The 23,668-nt window shown below is 38.8% G+C and overlaps 1 protein-coding gene across 1 annotated transcript in view; it reads left to right on the top strand.

The window, feature by feature from the left end:
* The window catches only part of PRLR (prolactin receptor), a 170,433-nt gene that overhangs the window by 46,162 nt on the left and 100,603 nt on the right, over window positions 1-23,668 (top strand). The window contains exon 2 of the mRNA XM_037799106.1: window positions 11,958-12,021. The gene's annotated coding sequence lies outside the window, so the exon portion shown is untranslated. The remainder of the gene's footprint in view (window positions 1-11,957; window positions 12,022-23,668) is intronic.

Here is a 23,668-nt window from a genome sequence, read left to right as displayed (position 1 = left end):
TCCATTTGAAATCCCTTAGCCACTGAAACTTTGTTTCAATTCTCTTCCCCCTTTTGGTCCAGAAGTCTTTCTCAATCACACAGTGCAGGGTCCATACTCATCCCGAGGAGTCATGTTCCACATTGCCAGGGAGACTTATACCCCTGGGAGTCATGTCTCACATAGGGGGGAGGGCAGTGAGTTTACCTGTCGAGTTGGCTTAGAGAGAGAGGCCACATCTGAGCAACAAAAGAGGCCCTCTGGGGGTGTCTCTTAGATACAATTATGAGTAGGTTTAGCCTCTTGTTTGCAGTAACAAGCATCATAAGGGCAAGCCCCAGGATCAAGGGCTTGGCCTGCTAAGCTTGTTGTCCCCATTGCTTGTGAGAATGTCAGGAATTCCCCAGGTGGGGAAGTTTAATATTTCTAATTTTCCCCCAGTCTCTCAAGGGGGCTTTGCAAATACTTTTTATTCTCTGATGAAATTACTCTGGGTTCTATCAAGGCTTCATGCTAACCTGTTCAAACCAACAAGGTCTCACTCCCTAGTCAAGATTCCATGTAATTGTGACATTTGAGTAAACTGACCATAAAGTTAAATTATATAGTGTGCTACAGAAAGTATAGATTTTGCACCATATAACCATCTCTTCTTTTGGTCCCACACAGAAGCCAAATTTTTAAAACACAGTTAATATCATCCTCTACCCTTTAGTCTGATCTACCCCAATCTCAACCTAGTCCATTTCATTCATATCTCCAATCAAAGTATGATCTCCTTTTCATGGGGTGATGCTGACACTCACAGCTTTTGAACTCTGGCTCTGAGTCCCAGGTGCCACACAGACACCCAAAGCTCCAGGGACCAACCATGTCACATACAAACAGCTCAGAATCTCAACATTTAGAAATAACTGTTACAACTCATGAATAAAGTGACTGCTGTAAGAGCTTACAACCTAGGAACCTTTACATAAGCCTCTTATAACCCATGCTCCCAGATTCAATTCTCAAATTTTACACATTGTTATTAGTACTTATTGGTGAGGCATTATAATGGTTTGTCTTTTCATTTCTGGTTTATTTCACTCAAACGACTGTCCTCATGGTCCATTCACTTCATTGCATACCTCACAACTTCATTCCTTCTTGCTGCTCCTTCTTGCAAAAACATTCTTATTTTTGTACATTTAATCACACTCATTGACCACTCTAGGTTTCACTAAGCAATACAGTCACAGTCTTTATCTTATACCTTCCTTTCTGGTGTCATACAGACCCCTAACCTTCCCCTTTCAACCACATTCATAGTCATCTTTTTTCAGTGTACTTAAAATATTTTGCTACCATCACACAGTATTGCACTATCTGTTTCTAGATCTACACAATCAATCCTTTAGAACATTCTATACTACTTCAATATCAAATGCCCAATCCCTACCCTCTTTCTCTCTCCTGATATCTTCATTTCTACACTCTTCTCCAAAACTCTCTCTCCTGTCTTTCCCTATCTGTATATCACACTTCCTTTAGTATTTCCTGTAGAAGAGGTCTCCTGTTCACGAACACTATCAGTGTCTGTTTATCTGTAAATAGTTTAAACTCCACTCATTTCTGAAGGACAGTTTTGCTAGATATAGGATACTTGGTTGGCAATTTTTTTCTTCAGTATCTTGACCATGTCATACCACTGCCTTCTCACCTCCCATGGTTTCTACTGAGAGATCCACACTTAGTCTTATCAAGCTTCCCTTGTATGTGATGGATTCCTTTTCTCTTGCTGCTTTCAAAATTCTCTGTCTTTGACATTTGAAAATCTGATTAGTAAGTGTCTTGGAGTAGGTCTATTTGGATCAGTTCTGTTTGCGGTATGCTGTGCTTCTTGGGCCTATAATTTTATGTCTTTCATAAGAGTTGGGAAATTTTCATTGATTATTTCCTCTATTATTCCTTCTGCTGCTTTTCCCTTCTCTTCTCCTTCTGGGACACTATAACACATGTATTCATGGGCTTCATATTTTCTTTCAGTTTCCTGAGACCTTGATCATATTTTTCCATTCTTTCCCTATCTGTTCCCTTGCATGCAGGATTTCAGATGTCCTGTCCTCCATCTCACAGATCCTTTCTTCTGTCTCTCCAAGTCTGCTATTGTATGTCACTATTGTGTTTTTTATCTCTTCTATTGTGCCTTTCACTCCAATAAGTTGTCATTTGTTTTTCAAGCTTATGAATTCTTCCTTATGATCACCCAGTGTCTTCTTTGTATCTTTCATCTCTTTTGTCACATTCTCTCTCACCTCATTGATTTGATTTAAAAGATTTGTTTGAACATCTATAATTAGTCATTTCAACTCCTGAATCTCATTTAAATGTCAGTTTCTTCCTTTGACTGGGCCATATCTTCCCATTACCTGATGTAGCTCACGATTTTTTGCTGGTGTCTAGGCATCTTATATTCTTGATTAGTTTATTCTGGAGATTGTTTTCTTTCTTTTGCCTAAGGTTTTCCTGTTGGCTGACTTTGATCTGTATCTTTTTTTTTCTCTCCCTGGCCAGCTGTCAGATTGGCTCTGCCTCCCAGTCTTCTCCCCAAAATCAGGTGTCCAACATGGCCTGCCACATGTATGGGAAGTAGACACTGGGCACCCCAGCAAGTTCACTGTGTGTGGTAATACAAACCTGCTGGCATCAGGTGGTGTTCTATTTTCCCTGGCTAGCAAGACCTGGTTTTGTTTTTGGTCTTCCCTATTTCTCAGCCAAAACAGGGCCAGGTTTCCACACAGGTCATGTAGACCAGCTCCTGTGCTCCTAAGAAAGGGTCCTAGCACTTTCTTGACTGCCCAGCAGATGGCACTGTTTAGTATGTAATCGTCCTCAGAGGCTGCTTTGCCTTGAAGTACATCCAGGCTGAAACTGCAGGATCCCTATGCCCTCATTTTGCTGGCCAAAATCTGGCTTGATGTGGCAAAGTACTCCTTCGCTAACCCAGAACTCAATCTGTCTCCAAGGCAAGAAAATGGCCACTGGCTGCTATTTCCCTCAAGGGTGGGGAAAGGGCTTTCAGACCCAGGGCTTGAAATGTGTTTCTGTCCACATTTTCTCAGTCTCTTTGTCCCTCACTGATCTGGGCCTTGAAATGTCCTCCCCTGTCCACCGGGTCCTCAAACAGGATATTTTTCACTGCTGTGAGATTTTAATATCTATGTCTGTGGTGGGAGGGTTCCAGTCTGCTGTTTCTGTGCCTTTCCTGCATGGAGACTTAGTGAGGGGGAGGGGAGAGAACTGGCTGGTCTGGGGTGGAAAACTCATACCTGATATTTCTTCTCTTTCTTCTGTTTGGCATTTTCAGGGTCTTTCTCCAGTCTATACCTCCTCCAGAGTTTCAAGCAATTCAGAACTGTCCTTTTTTTCATTAAATCTCTTGAAAGAAGTTTTCAGTAGCTGTTTACATCACCATGCTGATGATGTCCAGGTTAACCTTTTAATCAGGCAACCATTTTCAGGAATTCCTTTACAACTTCCCAGGGATTTGAAATAGCAAGGTCTTATAGGTAGGGCAAGGAGATGTCCAAATCTCTGATGCCTTAGAATTCAGACCCAAGGTAGAGATGGTCATTTGACATCTAGTCTGATCCACCATAGTGTGAAGTATTTTCTATCAAAATAAATCCAGGTCTTCTTGTGGTTGCCTTCTTTCAGTTGGGAAGAGTATTTTGACCCTACTTTTATACCCTGAGTAAGTGACTCGCTTCTCCAAATACCAGGCTTGTGTTGTTTAAGATACTTATTGCAGACCTTCAGTCTGTAACCCTGAGGTTTAGACATGCCACTCAGCTGTGGCCTCTCTATCTAATTTGAAAATACCCCATGCCCACATGTGTGTCTAGAAAAGATCATGGATGAACCCATGCAGGATTGGGGTTCAGTTGAACTCTTTGGACTTTTCTAGTACGTGAACTAGAGAGGAAAACATGTGGAGCTAGGGGAGCCTGTTTTCTGTGTCCTAGATATCCTTGATTAAACTAAAATGAGGTGAGTGCAAGTGGCTCCTTGGGAGGGAGATCTAGGAGTTGGGATCAGGCCACACTCCCTTGCCATGGAAGGCACTGCGTGCACCTGCCAGCTTTGCTAGAGGAATGCAGAACACACCTAGAGACCGGCACCAAGTCTTGCAAGCACCTCTTACAAAGGACTTTACCAATTCACAGTGTGCCCAGTAGATGGTGACAAGGAAACAGATGGAGGAGACAGGAGAAAGGCAAGGATAAACGGGGATGTTGTTTCCTGGGGAAGGGAAAGCCCCAGTGGGATGCAATGATTGTCAACTCTTTCAAGGACTGTCATATGGAAGAGGGAGAAGTCTTCTTTATTCCAAATGACAAAACTAGGACCAGTGGAAGAAGATTATAGGGCAGCCAGGTTTTTCTAGCAATTAGAGCTGTCTGCAGTAAGATGGGCACTAAGCAGGGTGGGACTGTGCTTGGCACCTGAGTGGTTGGGAGCAAAGCAGGTGCCACTTGGGGAGTTGAAGAAGGAACTCCTTCCATTAGGTGGGAGGTTGGCTTTTGAAAGGGAGTAAACAATAAAGATGGGTTTAGGGTCCCAGTATTCCACAACAAACATTTCATGTATGCAAAATCTGAGAAACAGGTTTCTCATATTGCAGCAGCAATATGGAAATGCCAACACCTACCTCCTACTGCTGTTGCTAACCCCAAGTGAGTTAATGCACCTAAAGAATGAGAACTACCCATGCACATAGTGAGCACTAAATATTAGTGATAATTAGTATGGATGGAGAAATAAAGATTATTTCTTAGGTGCATACAGAACTTTAACAGCATGGTGTCTGCTGTCAACCATAGGCATGTGTGTATCTTCTTATTGTAATATAATGGAAAGGAGACATGCTATTTGTAACAATGGACATTTGTTAGGGGCCAATTCAGAAATGCTATGCCCTGTCACTAGAATGAATGAAAGTTAGTCCCATGGTTTATTTGGTAGTCAAAGTTCATAGAGGATGGGGAGGCAATACAGATGAGTCCCTGGATCCCCACTTTTCCCAGTGACTGTTTCTTGGCTTCTTGTTCCCCAAAGAAACAAAAATCAAGGTTTCATCCTGTGAACTTGTCTGTACTGGAACAACCTAATTATCCCTACCCTAAATTATTTTTCTTATTGTGAGAGCAACTGGATGACTGAGGGAAACAGGATCAAAAGACACATGAGGGCATACGCTCCTTGTCTTTGTTCTGTTTGCACTGAGAGTGTTTGACAGGGTGTAGGAGTGATTCATCCCTCCTTTGGTTCTTTGCATTTCCCAGGCTTTAAACTCCAAGCACGTAAGCTGGCAGCTAATGAAAGCTAGAGGAGAAAGATCCTGAATGTCCCTCACAGAACATACTATGCAGCTCTTAAGATCCTGCATCCTCATTTGTCCAAAGGAAATAGCTCGCTGGGGAAACAGCAGAGGTCTCCTGCTGTTGAGCAAAATGTTTTCCAGTCCTGGGAGTTACACTACTTCATTTCTGTGTGAAATAAGGCTGCTCTGTCCTAACACCAAATGATCAATTGCTTATGACAGGATGAGCTTATTTTTCGGGCTCCTCCAAAATACAATATCACAGAAGACTCCTTTGGGAACTGGATTGTGCTAAGAATGAGCATGTAAATTGGGTTCTTTCTCCTAGGATTGTCTATAAAATCAACATTATTTTTTTTTAATGCTGTTATGCTTTATTAGTGTGCTCCAGGGCACAATTCAGCGGTTTGACAATATGCAATAATCACGCACATGTGTCAGCCTCCTAGGACTCTTCGAACTGGCATATTGATTCCTATCCTCAAATTTTGAGTCAGGATGAAACATGGGCTAGAGTCTTAAGTGTGTAATGCAAGTCGTTTCTCCTAATTGCTTTGTTCTTTATCATGTCTTTGTTGATTTCTTCTTTCTTCTCTTACTGTTTATGACACTAGCAACAAAATTTATCTGTATGGAAATCTAGTCATTACACAGAATATTTCACAACTTAATTTACAGAGGGAAAAGTATTTCTTGTGACTGTAACTTGAAGAGGCACTCTTAGGCCAGATAACTGTAGAACTTAGACTCAGGCAGAATCAGTGCCTCAGTTTCTTCAGATTAACAACTATAGGTTACCGTTTATTTGACCTAGCACATATGTCAATGGTGGTTAATTTTAGCAAAATCCTCCTCACAAAGATTTCATCTGCCTTGAAAATACTGCATACTGATTTGTAGAGAATGACCACAAAATCCCTTGGCACAAGACTCTGAACCAACACATTAGGCAATCCCAGGGAGAAAACATATTAGGGAAAAAACAAGAAAAATTCAGTGGGTGATGGTAGGACATGGGTCTGATACAGTGTGATTTCCTCAAAGTCCGCTCTCCATCATGTGATCATTTGTCACCAAACCACTTTTGAAGACTTTACAGAAGTTATCAGGGATGACATGTGTTCCAGTTTGCTAAAGCTGCCATTATGCAAAATACCAGAAATGGATTGGCTTTTATAAAGGAGATTTATTAGGTTACAAGTTTACAGTTCTAAGGCCATAAAAGTGTCCAAACTAAGGCATAAACAAGAGGATACCTTCACTGAAGAAAGGCCAATGATGTCCAGAACACCTCTGCCATCTGGGAAGGCATGTGGCTGGTGTCGGCTGGTCCTTTGCTCCCGGGTTCTGGTTTCAAAATGGCTTTCTCCAAAATTGCCTCTGGGCTTGTCTCTCTTAGCTTCTCTCAGCTCTCTGCTTGTTTCTCCTGGGTCATTTCTCTCTAAGCATCTGGGGGTCCTCTCTTAGCTTTTCCAGGGCAAACTCTGGGCTTCATCTCTTAGCCTAGCATCTCCAGATGTCTTTCTGTCTGCATCTCCAAGTGTCTGGGGCTGTGTTGACTCTTAGCTTCTCTCCCATATATCTCTCTCAGCTCCTCTGAGCTCCTTGTTTCTGTGAGCTCTCTTAAAGGACTCCAGTGATCTAATTAAGACCCACCCAGAATGGGCAGGATCACATCTCCATGGGAATAATTTAATCAAAGGTCTCACCCACAGTTGAGTGAGTCACATCTCCATGGAAACACTCAATCAAAAGGTTCCACCCAACAAGATTGAATTAAAAGATCATGGCTCTTCTGGGGTCCATAACGGTTTCAAACTGGCACATTCCACCCCCTGGACCCCAGAAAGACATGTTCTTTCCAAATGCAAAAATACATTCATTCCATCACAATATAGATAAGTACAAAGTCTTATCAAAATCAGTTATGGGTGTGGTTTGTCCTAAGGCAAAATTCTCCTCTGGCTGTGAAACTTAGAACAAGTTACTTGCTGCCAATACACAAAGGAGGGTCAGTCATAGGATAAACATTCCCATTGCCATAGGGAGAAAACTGAAAGGAAAACAGGGATCACAGGACCAAAACAGTTCCAAAAACACACTGGGCAAACTTCATTAGGTTTCAAAGTCTGAGAGTCATTTATGGAATGCCATTTTGTCCTTGTGTCTTGAGAGCAGGAGTTTCACCATTTCCAAAGACTTACACAGTGGCCTTACTCTCTCCAAACACTGGGGTGATTGCTCCAACATATTTAAGTATTGAGGAGACCACCTTGTTCGTGGCCCCACCCTCCTCAAGCATTGGGTTGCCACATGGACTCTCTGCCATCTGCATGGCAAAGGCTCTCCTCTCTCCGAACAGGGGGGTGGTAGTCAGGGTCTCCCCAATCTCCAGGGAATGTGCTCCACTCTCTCTGAAGCCTGGGGTGACATCACTCTTCCTGAGCATCGAGGCAGAAGACCTACCTTCTGCCTCCGGGGAAACTCACCCTCTTCACATGCATAAGTGGGTCTACTCTCCTGGCCCGAGATTTCTTGGCTGCAGACCTCAGCTTCCATGGTTCTGTCTGTGAAGAAATTTTTCCTTCAATCTGTCCCTTTTCTGTCCCTTTTAATCCAGACCTGCAGGGGTTCCATTTATACAGATCACACAAAAAGTTTGTTGGTTTGGCATGCAGAAGATCTCCAGATCTTCACATTTTAATTTATGTGAACAAGGAAGAAGAGAGTGATACAAAGTTTACTTTGACTGCCACACACAGAGGCTGTGTGCTTGCTGTAGGTCTCTTTCGCTCTGAAGAAGGCTTTAGGATCTAATCCCCTTGATTACAAAAAAGCACTTACATGGTTGAATTATTTTAGCTTCCATCTTTTTCCTTCCTTCACAAAGAGCTGCACTTAATCACTAAATGAGCTCTGTTGTTAGGAGAATCAGATACTGAAAATTGGTGTTATTAAACCTGTTAAGGGAGGGAGAGGGACTCCTCTAGAAGAATAACACAATCTAAGTGGCATCTCTCACTTAATAGGCATCTGCCTAGAAATGTTTCTGAACTTAATAGTTACATTAAATAATTCAAAATTTATACAAGTACACAGTACTTCTCCCCCAACCTTACTGAAACTAAGGGTGCAAAATCCTTCTCTGGTAGGTATTCTCTCACATACCATTGGAAGGTATGCCCCACTCTTCTATCAGGCTGAATAACAGTTAAACCCTAATACCCGAATAATTAATATACAAACAGGTGCCAGGTGAAGCCCCACTCTGATGAGTTTGATGAGATCACAGTTGATCAAGTAGATGGAATGACCAGTGGAATTGCAATGTGAAACTTGCCAGCATCCATTAGCTGGTTGCTGGGCATTCAACTACAAATCCCACCAAGTAAGCTAGTAGGACAACTTTTCACTCCTACGGAGCCTCAAGAATTGGGCATTTCAGGACTTAACTGAGTATGCTGTGGATTACATTTTCCAAGGACATATTAATCAATGATACATTATTAAATACCTGTCATGTGCCACTGCTTTCAAAAACACTTTTAATCTTGAATTGAGGAGAAAAGAAATATATAACTTCATAAAACAAATAACGTGTGTTGAGCAATATGTAATAAATGCCATAGAGGAGTATGATTCCCCTGGGTGACCTTCCCAAGCTAAAGCAGATGTTCCCTAAGAATTTACAGTGATGAGGGGCTGGTGATTTATCTCCTCACCTGCTTATTGTTGTCTCCACCACACTGGACTGGAAGCTTCATGAGGGCAGGGGCCAAGTCTCATTTATTGCCATGTCTGACTTATTTACCTGGCCTATAACTAGCAATAAGTAAAAGATTGTAGCTTGAATGAAACTACATTCAGAAAGTAAATCTTGAAGGATGGGAAGAATGCTAACAACATAGAAGAAGCAGCTGAATGTTCAATGGTAGGATGAACAGATGAGCCAATATGGGAAGCAGGGTTTAGGAGGATGGATGCATCCTTTCATTTGCTCAGTGAACACTTGCAGAACACTTACCATGTGCCAGACAGTGTGTAGACACTAGGGATACAAAGGTGAAGAAACACCAATCCTGTGGGCAGGGGAGAGATTTTGAGACCAGCTGGCCAGTGTGAAATGGGAAGGGAGAAGGTGGGATTAATAGTGGTTGGGATTGGTGAGCTGTGGGGGATAAGGGTTCAATATGTGTGAAGAGCTTTCAGACCTTTGTCCTGAGGACAGTGAAAACCAGCAAAAGAATTTCAATTAGGGAGGGTTCAAAAGTCATTGGGAAAGTCCCAGAAACCATTGTTAGTGGATGGCTCATGACTGGTGAAAATTTTAGCCAGTTTGCACAAACTTTATGAACTGCTGTTTCAAAACTTTAAGAAAAATGAGCTATATATCCATCCGATCAGAATTTCCAGGACTGTATTATATTTGCACTTTTATGATTTAATTCCTACATAATCTCTATGTAAATATTAACAGTGCTTTGTAATTTTTTCATAAGTATCACTTTTTTCTTTAAATATAATATTTCATAAAAGATTTGTTACATTGTTAAAATGTTTTTAACATATTCATATTCAAAAATCTTGTCTAACAGACTATACTTCCATTTTATAATGTAATTCAGTGGGATAACAGGACTTGTTAACTAAATTCATCATAGAGCAAATTTTGTCCAACAGTGTAATAACTAACACCTATTAATCAAGCTGTAGAAAAGGTACTTCCCAAATTTGGGTTCATAGCTCAACACGGCCAATAAAAGTTACACTGAACAGAGCTGAGGAAGAAAAGAGTGTTTATTTACGCTGGCAGGAAGACAGGGAAGAGTTCCCAAATCAGCCTCCCTGAAGTGCTTTTTCAATTGGCTTTTATACCCATCAGAAACAAAGAGAGATAATCGTCTTAGTTAACAGGTAACAGAGGTTTGGAGAACTTCAGTAGTTTTTTCCTCCTTCCTTCAGGGTTTATAACTTGTGACACCTGGGAAAGGTGCCTCCTAGTCTAGGCAGATAGATGAAAGGCTTATTCATATTTGGGAGATTTGGGGCAATCGATGAAAGCTTAGTTAGATCTGGGTACAGACTTTACATTTACATACTGCTGCAGATTTTACATTTACATATTGCTCCTTTGTGAGACTAAAAGCTCTCATTATAGCCTGTTTCCAGCTGTGAAGGTTACATTTGAAGGCTACTTTACAATTTCCAGCTTGCTTAGAGTTTTAAGATTATATTTTAAAAGTTACTGTGAAAGCCACACCTTCCCTATAGTATTTCCTATGGAACATACAGCAAGCATTCTGCATTTCTGTATTTGCAGCCAGATTTTACCAATGTTTGCTCTGGTTGCAAGCTAGTTTCTTCATATACCACATAACTATCTTCAGGACCCATGAATCAAGACACAGCTACCCCACTCTTGATATGAACTATTTATGATATATAAAAGCCAAGCATACTCAGCTCCTAAGGGACTGTGGAAAGACAAAGAAGTTCTCCTGAATGAAGAAAATGTTCCTTCATATCATCTTTCCTGAAGGCCTGGAAGCAAAAATCTGGTTTCAGAAAGGTTAAATTTGGAACAACAAAAAGACAAACAACTCAATTTTAAAATGGGCAAAGGATCTGAATAGACATTTCTCCAAAGATCTACAAATGGTCAAACAACATACGGAAAGATGCTCAATATTGTTAGCCATTAGAGAAATGCAAATCAAAACCACAATGAGACATCACTTTATACCCACTAGGATAATTTTAATCAAAAAGACAGACAATAACAAGTGTTAGTAAGGTATGTAGAAAAATTGGAACCCTCATACATTGCTGCTGGGCATGTAAAATAGTGCAGCCACTATGTAAAACAGTTTGACAGTTCCTCAAAAAGTTAAGCATAGAATAATCATATGACCCAACAATTCTACTCCACCCGAGACTGAAAACATGTGCATGCAAAAATTTGTACATGAATTTTCATAGCAGCATTTTATTCATTCAACTGATGAATGAATTAAAGAAATGCGGTGTATTCATACAGGGGATTGTTTTTCACCAATGAAAAGGAATGAAGTACTGATTCATGCTACAATGTGGAAAAACCTTGAAACTTTGGGCAAAAGTGAAAGAAACTAGATGCAAAAGGCCATGTATTATATGATTCCATTTATATTAATGCCTAGATTAGGCAAATCCATAGAGACAGAAAGTAGATTAGTATGTGCCAGGGGATGGGGGGATGGGGGAGAGGAGAGAATGGGGAGTGATTGCTAATGGGTGTAAGGTTTCTTTGGGGGATGATGAAAATGTAAAATTAATAGTGGTGATGGACGCATAACTATGTGAAGATACTAACACCAACTGTGTACTTTAAACTGGTGAATTTTATGGTACATGAATTATATCTAAATTTTTAAAATTAAAAATATAATTTAAAAGGAAGGCAAATGAAAGGTTAAAGTTGGTCTTTTGAAGCAGGTTAATAAGCAGTGAAAATGGTCCTTGCTCATGGGAAAAGCCATGAAACTAGACAGCCTAGGAAATAAACAACAAAAAAAGTGCCCTTGAAAGGAATGCATACTGACAATAATTTCTTTCTTTCACATTTATTTCACAGTTTGTTTACGGAAGCATCAGCTTGCATGCCTTTCAATTGGATGTGACTTCTCTTTTTGAAGAAGGTAAGAGACATGAAAACTTCAGTTGCCAAAAAAAAAAAAAAAAAGACAAACTGTGAAGAATTTAACACCAGAATGGGAAGGGGCACTCTTGCCAGAAGTCTTTGAGGAGGGCAAGGCTCTGCATTTTATTTCCCAAGTTTTTCCTTAAATAAAGTGCCACTGACTTCAGGCCAGTCCTGCCACTGTATTCCTAAATGATTCTGCCAAATCACTTAGAACCAAGTTGTGTGGTCCCCAGCAAACCTGCTTTTGCTTCTCCTCCTGTGCCATATGACTCGCTCTCTAGGGGAACAAGATCAGGGCTGAGGAATAGGAAAAAAAGTAGGTGATGAATGCATCCTCTGCCTACCATTTTATCGGCACGGTTTTATTCCTTAAGCTCATGGAAGCTTTTTTGATTGAAGAGGCTCATAAAAATGAACCCATCCCTTGGGAATTATTGAATTTTATCAGCCAACATCTACATGGACATCCCCGGAGAATAAAAGTTTGAGAAATTATAACACAGATGGGTTGAAGCAAGTGGAAGAAGAGGGTTAGGAAAAGGTTAGAATAAGGATAAAAGGGGTGAAAAGTGTGGGGACAAAGGGTGGAAATAAGAAGTGCTTTGCTGACCAGACAATTTTTTCAAAGCTAATCTTTCTAGATACCATCTCAAAACCAACCATACAACAAACAAAAAAACAAACCAAATTTTTTTGCTAAATCCCACACCACAAGTTTCAAAAACTGTCTTCCTATCCACATGATTAAAAAGCCAAAATGAATTTATTACATTTTTCATGGAGTCATTTCCTGAACTAGAACTCACTTCTTAAGTAAAAACAGCACTTTCCTTAGAACAAATCAAGTCCCATCTGTCACCATAGAAATGAAAGAACAGATGGCAACAAAAACAGACCCCAGGTCTCTACTCTTTCGGAGGTAGCAGGATCTGGTCCGAGGAGAGGGACCTCAAGCGGCACCTGTGGGAAGGACAGAGAGGGTTCCACAGGACCATTTCCCCCAGTGGAAACAGGACAATTTGAGATGACCCCATAATGGGACTCTCTACAATTGTGTGGGCAGAGGAGTTAAAACCACAGAAGAATTTAGTATCAGGGTTAGCAACTGGAACCCAGGACCATGCTACACCTGAAGGAGTGAGGGGTTGGAGCAGTTACCACGACCCCAGAAGGGAGAGTTGTGTACAGAGAACCACCCTGAGGCAAGCAGTGACCCTCAGTGGAGAGACACAGCCATCCCCAGGTGACTTCACAGCAGAGCAGCCAGGGCGATAAATACCCCAACCTCACTCCTTCCCTCCCTCCAATCTCCTGCCAGGGTTCACCCGTGGACCAGATTCATCCCAGATGCCAGAAGGCAAGGGAGCCCATGGGTGGTCTGAGTAGTTCAGAGCACAATGCAGGTTGGAGTGGAGGACAGAAGGAGGGGCCAAGGGGAGACACTCAGCACAGCAGGTTTCCAAGCTCTCAGTCCTCCCATGACCACAGTCACTGCTGTCTGGACTGAACTTTGGGCATTTAAGACACCTCTGAGATGAAGAGCCTGCCTTGGTCCCCTATAGCTAGGGTTACTGCCTCCTTGTTGGTTGATACATTTCAGGAGCTCACTTCTCAAAGCTGCCCCAGTCCCTCATGTTAAACAACCTGATTGCTGTGGCTGGGAATAAAAAAACAAAACAGTTTGCTTTCAATTTTGACATAACTTATTGACTATTTACTACAGCCCTGGTGTTCCAAAATGCACACTCATGTGAGATTATTTGCATCACAAAAATAATTCTTTACTTTTTCCAAAAGCAAAGTTTCTATAATGTTACCTCCTAGAGTGAAATTAAGGGTTTAGAGACCATGGAGGTCCCTAGGAAAAACATTTTTAGGGATTGACCTTAAGTGAGTCCCCAGACCTACATCTTCCACGTCCTACAACCCAAGCTGAGATTCGGCAGAGATGCAGTATCATGGCCACATCATAGTACTTAAATCTGTTGAAATATTTCCTTTTCTGGTTGACAAGTATGCACTGCCCCAGGCCTTCCAAGTTTCCCCCACTGCTGCTATAGCTGCTTTACGCCTTCCTGGACCATCCTACCTCTATCATCCTGGACCCTATTATCCATGGATTCAAGGGTCCCCATCCCTCTGTCCAGCACAGCCCAGTGCATCTGTTCTGATACTCAGTGCCCAGGCCATACCAGTTGCTAAACAATTTGAATATCAACCCTGTTTGCACAGAAGTTACTTAGGTGATATTTCTCATCTCTGGAAAGAAAAAACAAGGCAACTCTTCTAGGTGCAATCAGCTCGTGCCTTGCTTGAAGTGTGTCCCTCTGCTGATCAGAGCCTTGTAAGTTTTTAGGACTCAAAAGAATGAATAACACTTCTCTATCCACTGGTTGGCTATCCAATGGGTTGAGAGGATTGGGACAAAAAAAAGAACTGTCCTCTAGAGACATGAAAGTTTTTGTAAATTTCTCTGGAATAAATTGGGTACAGATACTGCAAATTTCACAAGTTGTTATGTAAGCCAGGGTGGCTATCATTGGTATTTGTTTTCTCTGACTCCTTGTTGTGGCTTTTTTCATGTGTTTAGGATCCTAGAGTTTTCTACTACGATAATTAGGGTAGGGATTTTCCAGAGTTTTAGCACCAGTTAAAGAATTATTACTCATCATCAATTAGCTGTGTCACTCACTTAGTTCTGGAAGTAAAACTGAGGTCCTATATAAAAACAAAAACAAGCAGAAAAAAAACAAAACAAACAAAATGCAAGCTGGAAAAGAAGATACAAAATACAGTCCCAGTACTGGTAGACAATTCTTGCACACTAAATTGTAAAGCATCACGGGGTCAGGGACTATGTCCATTTGTTCAATGCATTATTGCTAGTACCCATAACAGTGCCTGACACATTAGTGACAATATATATTTACTTAATGAGTTGACTGAATAAACTGGGCTCTGGTCTTGACCCTTGCACTAATCCTGTGCTTAGAATTTTGAGGTCAGTTCATCTGTTTCTGGTATTTATAAACAAAGGAGCTTTTATTTTTATTTTGAAGAAAACAAAATGATGCTACCAAAGAAAAGAATCCTGGGAAGAAGTGTCCTCTGCTCCCAATGGGCCACCCACCTAAGTCTAGGTCTTATGGAGGCAACTTCCTTTAGGCATGAGATCAACTTATAATGATGCTTGAAGTATATTTTGCCCAGTGCAATCAGTTATTTTCTTCAGATTCAAATTTTGCAATCAAATTCCGCAACATGCATACCACTGCTTATATTGCAGTGCATGGCATCTATCCTATCATTTCAATGTGGGTGATTTCTTAAATGAGAGATTAGGGGATCACAATTATGAGTTCTTAATGGAACCGCTTGACTGAGCCAAAATTGACATTTTTTATAAACCTCCATGAAATTGTTTCACTCAGTGAAATTCTATAATGCCATGCTGTAGCGATTTAAGTGTCAGTTTCTAAAAGAAATACTCTCCCCATCATAGAGACTGAACCACATGACAAAGCAATAGGCGGTTAAGCAGTGCACAGGAAACACATAGGCAGATGGAATTCAGAGATATTCCACAGGCTGCTGACATTTAGGAATGCTAAATGCAGACCATTGACACAAAAGGGCCACCTTGAGAGATGTTCAAAATGCATGAGCATGTAGTCTAGGAGATGGCAGAGCATTCCATACCACCTAACAATTTTGATTATTCAGTGAATATTAAGTGATATCTAAGAGACAAATCATAATTCAGAAAGTCTAGGGTAAGAAACAAGGTGGGAGCCAATTCCAGGGTTGGTAATCAATAACTGATTGGAGATAGTCCATAATATTTTCTCACTAAAGTTGTAGTGACCATACAGCCTTGTAAGATTGTATGATTAAGCAAGATGTGCTGTTGAAGCCATTGGAGAACATGCAACATGGATCCTCACTGGCTAAGGTCTTGGTAGGGATCCAGTTCACATTATCATGAATTCATGGCTTCAGTATTAATTTACATCATTAGGGGACCCTCATGAAAGCTGCAAAATGGCATTTTCTTTCAAGTTCCCAGACTCTTCTCAAGCACTAGAAGCTGGTGGGCAGAAATCAGTGATACTTCATGTTAACCCAACTACTACACCAAGGTACTTATAAGCATGGAATGTATTTTAGTCACAATAATAAAATAATGAGGAAGACCTTGAGTATTTAATCAAATAAGATACTTCCACAAGCCACTCATATCTGGACTAAAAGTAATAAAGCTAAATAAGATCCCAGTGTACAGTGAATCTATGGTTGACAACTCATTCATGCCCATTGCCTAGTCATTCAATTATTTCTTGTTCTTTCTGGAAGAAAAGTCTGTACAAAACTTAGCATTAATCAAACTAAGATGAAAATGATTAGCTAAAATGCTATTGTAGTAAGTCAACCAGTCATCATTTATGAGGGGTTCTCAGTAAGCACTTGTGACAAAGAATTTGCTTTACCTCCATCATTATCCAGCTCTTCATGAAGATAATGCTTTTCAAGATTTGAGGTGTGGGATCATGGTTCACTGATAGCCTAATCATGATATGAACAGAAGACAAACTCATTGGCTTCTAAGGAAGTCCTACATCAATATTATATATCAAGTAAATAAACAAAAATGTAAAATTGAAACTTGTAGCATCATTTTATCAACTCTGTGGTATGTGCAATCCATCATTAAGTCATACCATAAATCAGACAAACTCTTCAGCACTCCCTGGGTGAATTAATTCTACCATAGTCTTGTCCCACAAGGGACAACCATTGTTTAGCCTTTTCATTGCTCTGCTTGGGATGGCATAGTTTCATATTACTCAGTTCAAAATATTTTCTGATTTTCACTGTGACTTCTTCTTAGACCCATGGGTCTACTAAAAGTATATTGGGGATTTTCTTGTTACTTCTCTGGTAATTGATTCCTAATTTAATTTCACTCCTACGCAAAATCTGACTCCATATGCTTTCAATCCTTTGAAATTTGTTGAGATTTATTTCATGGCCCAACATATAATCTATTTTAATAAATATTCCATGTGCACTTGAAAAGAGTGTATAATCTGCAGTTGTTGGCTATAGTGTTCTATAAATTCTCAATTAAATCATTTGTTAATCTTGCCACTTAAATCATTTATAACCATAGTAATTGTTATGTGCATATGTAATCAGATACAAGAACACTGCGTTAACAGCTGTACCATGACTGTGAATTTCTCTATCTTTTAGTTCTGGCAATTTTCTTTATATATTCTGGGGCTATGTACTTAGATAAATACAGATTTTTATTTTCTTGCCGAATTGACTTTTATCATTATGAAATGTTCTTTATATTGAATAATACTGCATTAAATGCTACTTTATCTGATCTTAAATGTAGCTACACAAGCTTTATTTTGGTTAGTACTTTGCTGGTGTAACTTTTTTCAATCCCTTTATTTTCAACTTTATATCAGATATTTCCTGCATTAAATGCTGCTTTGTCTGATATTAAATATAGCTGCACAAGCTTTCTTTTGGTTAGTTTTTTGATGATGTATCTTTTTTTCAGTCCCTTTATTTTCAACCTTTCTGGGTCTTTATTATATTTTAATTGGATAATTTAGTCAATTTACATTGAATATAATTACTGGATTATATCTTAATATTTGTTTTCTTTTTGTACCATCTATTCTTTGTTTCTTTTTTATCCCTTGCCTTTTAAAAACATTCATCAATGAAAACTTTTAAAATTATTCTATTTATTGTCTTTAGACTGCATTAAGTCTTTGTTACAATTCTTTCAGAGGTTACCCAAGGATTATAGCATGCATCCTTGACATATTACTGTCCATTTTAAATTAGTGCTTTTATCCCTCCCTGGACAATGCAAGTAGCTTGCAACACTCTAATGCCATTTATACCCGCCACACACACACATTTTTTTTTGCTTCCTATTATGTTTCTACAGCCTTGACAAGGTGGAATATGTTAGTGCTAGTGTAAGGATCATACTTTATTTATTACATATAAGTGTTAACATATTAAAATTTCTTATTAGAACATATGAACCTAACATATAGTCTAAATAAAAGCTTTATGAAAAGCTTTATGAAAATCAACTCTCCGGTCCCTGGTCAAAGTACAGATTATAAGAACTCAAGATGTATTCTTGTTCTTCTGATATAATGATCTATGTGAGAGTTGTGCTTTTCTCAATTTTCAAGATTGAGACTATTTAGTACACTCGGATACTCAATAAGCTTATGTCTTTTCAGAGAGGAGTTATCTATTCTTTTCCTTGATACTGTGAAGATATATTTTTTTCTACCATGTCAACTATCAACCCCAACTTCTAAATATTGCTACTATGAAGAAAAATCAGGGTCTTAAAGGACTGACCATCTTTTTCCCTAATGATCAAATGGTAAGGCAATTCTTTTCTAAAATTAGAATGTTCTTTTGTCTCTTACCTCTAATGTGGAAGAATGGTTTCCTGAACTCCTACCTCATGTTGACTTCTTTCGGTATTTTTAATCAACCACAAAGTTATCTTCATTATTATCCATGCATTTTACATTTCAGTGTCCTTAATCTTCTAACAGGAAGTGGTAGCGAATGATGCCTACATATTGCCAAAAAGGCCTTTCACAGTTTTGATGCAGTAAAAATTGACCTCTGGCTGTCACATGAAGACTGAGAAGGCAGGCATCACATTAAGTGATTTGATAGTTGAATTACGTCAATAATCATGTTTGCTTTTGAAAAACCTCAAATACTGTCAATGTCAAAAAAGTATACTTTGAATATAATCACACTTGTCCAGACATGCATTTCCTTTTTCCTTTGAAGCATACTAGCAATAAAATTGCCTAATTATTTAGACTTTGGATAAATTATTTTTCATACATTACAATAATGTCCAAAATGAGCTACTACTTTAATTCTTTTTTTTTTTTTTTTACATTTTTTTTTGTTACTCATCTGCCCATACACTGGATCCAGAAAGTGTCAATCACAAAGTTTTCACAATCACACAGTCACACGATAAAAGCTATATAGTTATGTTATCATCATCGAGAATTAAGGCTATTGCATTACAGTTCAACAGTATCAGGTATTTCCTTATAGCTATTCTAATATACTAGAAACTAAAAAGGCATATCTATACAATGCATAAGAATAATCTCCAGAATGACCTCTCAATTCTATTTGAAATCTCTTAGCCACTGAAACTTTATTTGTTTCTATTTCTTTTCCCCTTGTTGGTCAAGAAGGCATTCTCAATCCCACAATGCCAGGGCCAGCCTCATCCCTGGGAGTCATGTCCCATGTTGCCAGGGAGATTTATACCTCTGGGAGTCATGTTCCACATAGAGGGTAGGGTAATGATTTAATTTGCAGAGTTGGCTGAGAGGTTCAGGCCACATCTGACCAACAAAAGAGGTTCTCTGGGGGTGACTCTTAGGCATAGTTATTAGTAGGCTTAGCTTTGCCACTGGAGAGATAAATTTCATAAGGGCAATCCTCTAGATCAAGGGCTTGGCTTATTAAATTGGGAGCCCCTATTGCTTAAGAGAATTTCCCAGGTGGGGAAGTTTAATAGTTCCACATTTTTCCCTAGTCCCTAAAGGGGAATTTGCAAATACTTTTTATTTTCCATCCAAAATATTCTGGGATGTGTTGGGGTATCACATTAGCCTGTGCAGATAAGCAAGATCTCATCCCCTATTCTAGGTTCCATGTAATTATGTTGTTTAAATAAACTGACAAGACAGTTTAAATTAGATAGTGTGCTACAGAAAATATAAATTTTATACCAAATAAACCTCTTTTCCTTTAGTCTCACACAGAAGTTGGAGTTTTAAAATAGAGTCAATATCATCTTTTACTCTGTATTCTAATTTTTCTTAATCCTAATCAAGTCTGTTTCATTCAAATGTCTAATTATAGTCTTATCTCCTTTTCAGCTTCTTTAACATTTGCTGTATGGAGTAATGCTGACTTTCAGAACTTTAGAATTCTCTGAGTCTCAGGTGTCACACAGATACCCAAACTTTCAGGAAACCACAAAGTTATACACAAAGAGCTCAACATCTCAGAATTTAGAAATAACAATTAAAACTCAGGAATAGATGTGACTGCTGTAAGAGCTTACAATCTAGGAACCTTTACAATAAGCCTTATTAAACACTCTGCACTCCTGCATCACTGATTGCCCAATCTCTGCCCACATTCTATCCCCTGGTAACCTATGCTCTCAAATTCAATTCTCAGCATTTGCTCATTATATTTAGTTTATATTAGTGAGGACTTACAATATTTGTCCCTTTGTTTTTGGCTTATTTCACTCAACATAATGTCCTCAAAATTCATTCATTTAGTTGCATGACTCAAACTTCAGTTCCTCTTGCAGCTGCTCAATATTCCATTGTATTGAGTTCACCACTCCATTCATCCATCATTGTACCCTTAGGCCACCTCCACCCATTGCAAATCATGAATAATGCCACCATAAACATCAGTGTGCAAATGTCTATCTGTGTCCCTGCTATCAGTTCTGCCAAGTATACACCACATAACAGGGTTGCAGGGCCATATGGCAGCCCTACAACCCAGCCTCCTGTGGAACTACCACACTGTCTCCAGAAGGGCTGCACTGTTATACTTCCCTACCAACAGTGAATGGGTATATCTCTCTCACTACATCTTCTCCAGCACTTGTATATTTCTGTTTATTTTTTAAACAGTCTTATTCACACACCATACAATCCATCCTTAGTGAACTATCAGTGGTTCCCAGTATAATCACATAGTTATGCATTCACTACCACAATCTATATGAGAACATTTCCATTTCTTCCACAAGGAAAAACATTTTTTAAAATAAAGAATAATAAAAAATAAAAAGGGAGTCAACCACATCAATGAGAATCCCATAACTCTCCATTATATCCCCCTTGTATTGACATATAGATTTGGTATATTGCCTTTGTTACAATTAATGGAAGAATATAGCACTGGTACTATTAATTATAGACCCTAGTTTGCATTGATTGTTATTTTTTCCACATACCATCCCATTTTCAACACCTTGCAATGGTGGCATTCATTTGTTCTCCCTAATCTAAGAACTTTCTTATATTTGTATATTTAATCACCATTGTTGTCCATTCTAGGTTTCGCTAAGTTATATAGTCCCAGTTTTTGTCCTCTCTCTCTCTTTCTGGTGTCATACATGTCCCTAATCTTACTCTTTCAATTATACTCACACTCAGCTTTGTTCATTATACTTGCAGTATTGTGATACTATCAGACATTATTGTGTTATCCATTTCTGGATTTTTATAATCAATCCTGTTGAACATTCTGTACTCCTTCAGCATTAAATGCCTAATCTCCACCCTCTTTCTATCTCCTGATAACTCATGTTCCTAATTTTAGCTCTCAGAGTTTGCTCATTATAGTTAGTTCATATTGGTGAGACCATACAGTATTTTTGTCTTTTTGTTTCTGGCTAATTTCACTCAACATAATATCCTCAAGGTTCACTCACGTTGTCATATGAATCTTAACTTTATTCCATCCTACAGCTGTGTAATATTCCATCATATGCATATACCACAGTTTGTTTAGCCACTCATATGCTGATGGACATTTGGGCTGTTTCCATCACTTGGCAATTGTGAATAATGCTGCTATGAACATCAGTGTAGAAATGGCCATTCATGTCCCTGCCGTCAGTTCCTCTGAGTATGTACCTAGTAAAGGGATTGATGGATCATACAGCAATTCTATACTTAGCTTCCTGAGGAACCTCCAAACTACCTTTCAGAGTGGTTGCATTATTCTACATTCCCACCAACAGTGAATAAGTATAACTCTTTCTCCACATCCTCTCCAGCACTTGTAGCTTTCTGATTTTTTTTATAATGTCCATTCTAATAGGTGTGAGATGATATCTCATTGTGATTTTGGTTTGCATTTCCCTAATAGCTAGTGAAGTTGAGCATCTTTTCATATATTTCTGAGCCATTTGTATTTCCTCTTCAGAAAAGTGTCTGTCCATGTCTTTTGCCCATTTTTTAATTGGGTCCTTTGTCTTTTTGTTGATAAGTTGTATGATTTTTTTATGTATTCTAGATATTAAACCCTTATCTGATATGTGGTTTCCCAATATTATCTCCCATTGTGTAGGCTACCATTTTACTTTCTGACAAAGTCCTCTGATGCACAAAAGTGTTCAGATTTGAGGAGTTCCCATTTGTCTATTTCTTCTTGAATTGCTTTGGGTGTAAGTTCCAGGAAACCACCTCCTATCACCAGATCTTTAAGATATTTCCCTATATTTTCTTCTAATAGTTCTATGGTCTTAGCTCTAATATATAGGTCTTTGATCCATTTTGAGTTAATTTTTTGTATAAGGTTGGATATGGGGTCCTTTTTCATTCTTTTAGAAATGGATATCCAGTTTTCAAGCACCATTTGAAGAGGCTACTCTGTCCCAGTTGAGTTGACTTGACCGCCTTATCAAAGATCAATTATCCATAGATGAGAAGGTCTATTTCTGAAAACCCAATTAGATTCTGTTTTTCAGTATATTTGTCTTTATGCCAGTATGATGCTGTTTTGACTGTTGTAGCTTTGTAATATGCTTTAAAGTCAGGGAGTGTGAGACCTCTCACTTCATTTTTCTTTCTCAAGATATTTTTAGCTATTTAGGGCACCCTGTCCTTCCAAATAAATTTGATTATAGGTTTTTCTATTTCTGAAAAGTAAGTTGTTGGGATTTTTATAGTATTGCATTGAATCTATAAATCAATTTGGGTATAATTGATATCTTAACCATATTTAGTCTTCCAATCCATGAACACAGTTTGTCCTTCTATTTATTTAGGTCTTCCTTTATTTCTTTTAGTAATGTTTTGTAGTTTTCTGTGATAGGTCTTTTATGCTCTTGGTTAAATTTATTCCTAAATATTTTATTCTTTTGCTTGCTATTGTAAATGGAATTTTTTCCTTGATTTCCTCCTCAGATTGCTCATTACTAGTGTGTAGAAACACTACTGATTTTCGTGTGTTGCTCTTATATCCTGCCACTTTGCTGTACTTGTTTATTAGCTCTAGAAGCTTAACTGTAGGTTTTTCTGTATTTTCTATATATAGGATCATGTCATCTGCAAATGGTGAAAATTTTACTTCTTCCTTCCCATTTGGATGCCTTTTATTTCTTTTTCTTGCCTAATTGCTCTATCTAGAACTTCCAACACAATGTTGAATAACAGTGGTGACCATTGGCATCCTTGCCTTTTTTCTGATCTTAGAGGGAAAGCTTTCAGTCTTTCCCCATTGAACGTGATGTCAGCTGTGGCTAGTTGATATATTCCCTTTATCATGTCGAGGAAGTTTCCTTCTATTCCGATCCTTTGAAGTGTCTTCATCAAGAAAATATGCTAAATTTTGTCAAATTCCTTTTCTGCATCAAACAAGATGAGCATGTGATTTTTCCTCTTTGATTTATTAATGTGGTTGTTACATTAATTGATTTTCTTGTGTTAAACCACCTTTGCATACCTGGAATAAAACCCACTTGGTCATGGTGTATAATTCTTTTCATGTGCTTCTAGACTGGATTTGCA

This window comes from Choloepus didactylus, chromosome 11, assembly GCF_015220235.1.
Source record: "Choloepus didactylus isolate mChoDid1 chromosome 11, mChoDid1.pri, whole genome shotgun sequence".
Classification (NCBI taxonomy): domain Eukaryota; kingdom Metazoa; phylum Chordata; class Mammalia; order Pilosa; family Megalonychidae; genus Choloepus; species Choloepus didactylus.
Note: the sequence above shows the minus strand (reverse complement) of the source record. Positions and strands in the feature narration are given on the sequence as shown.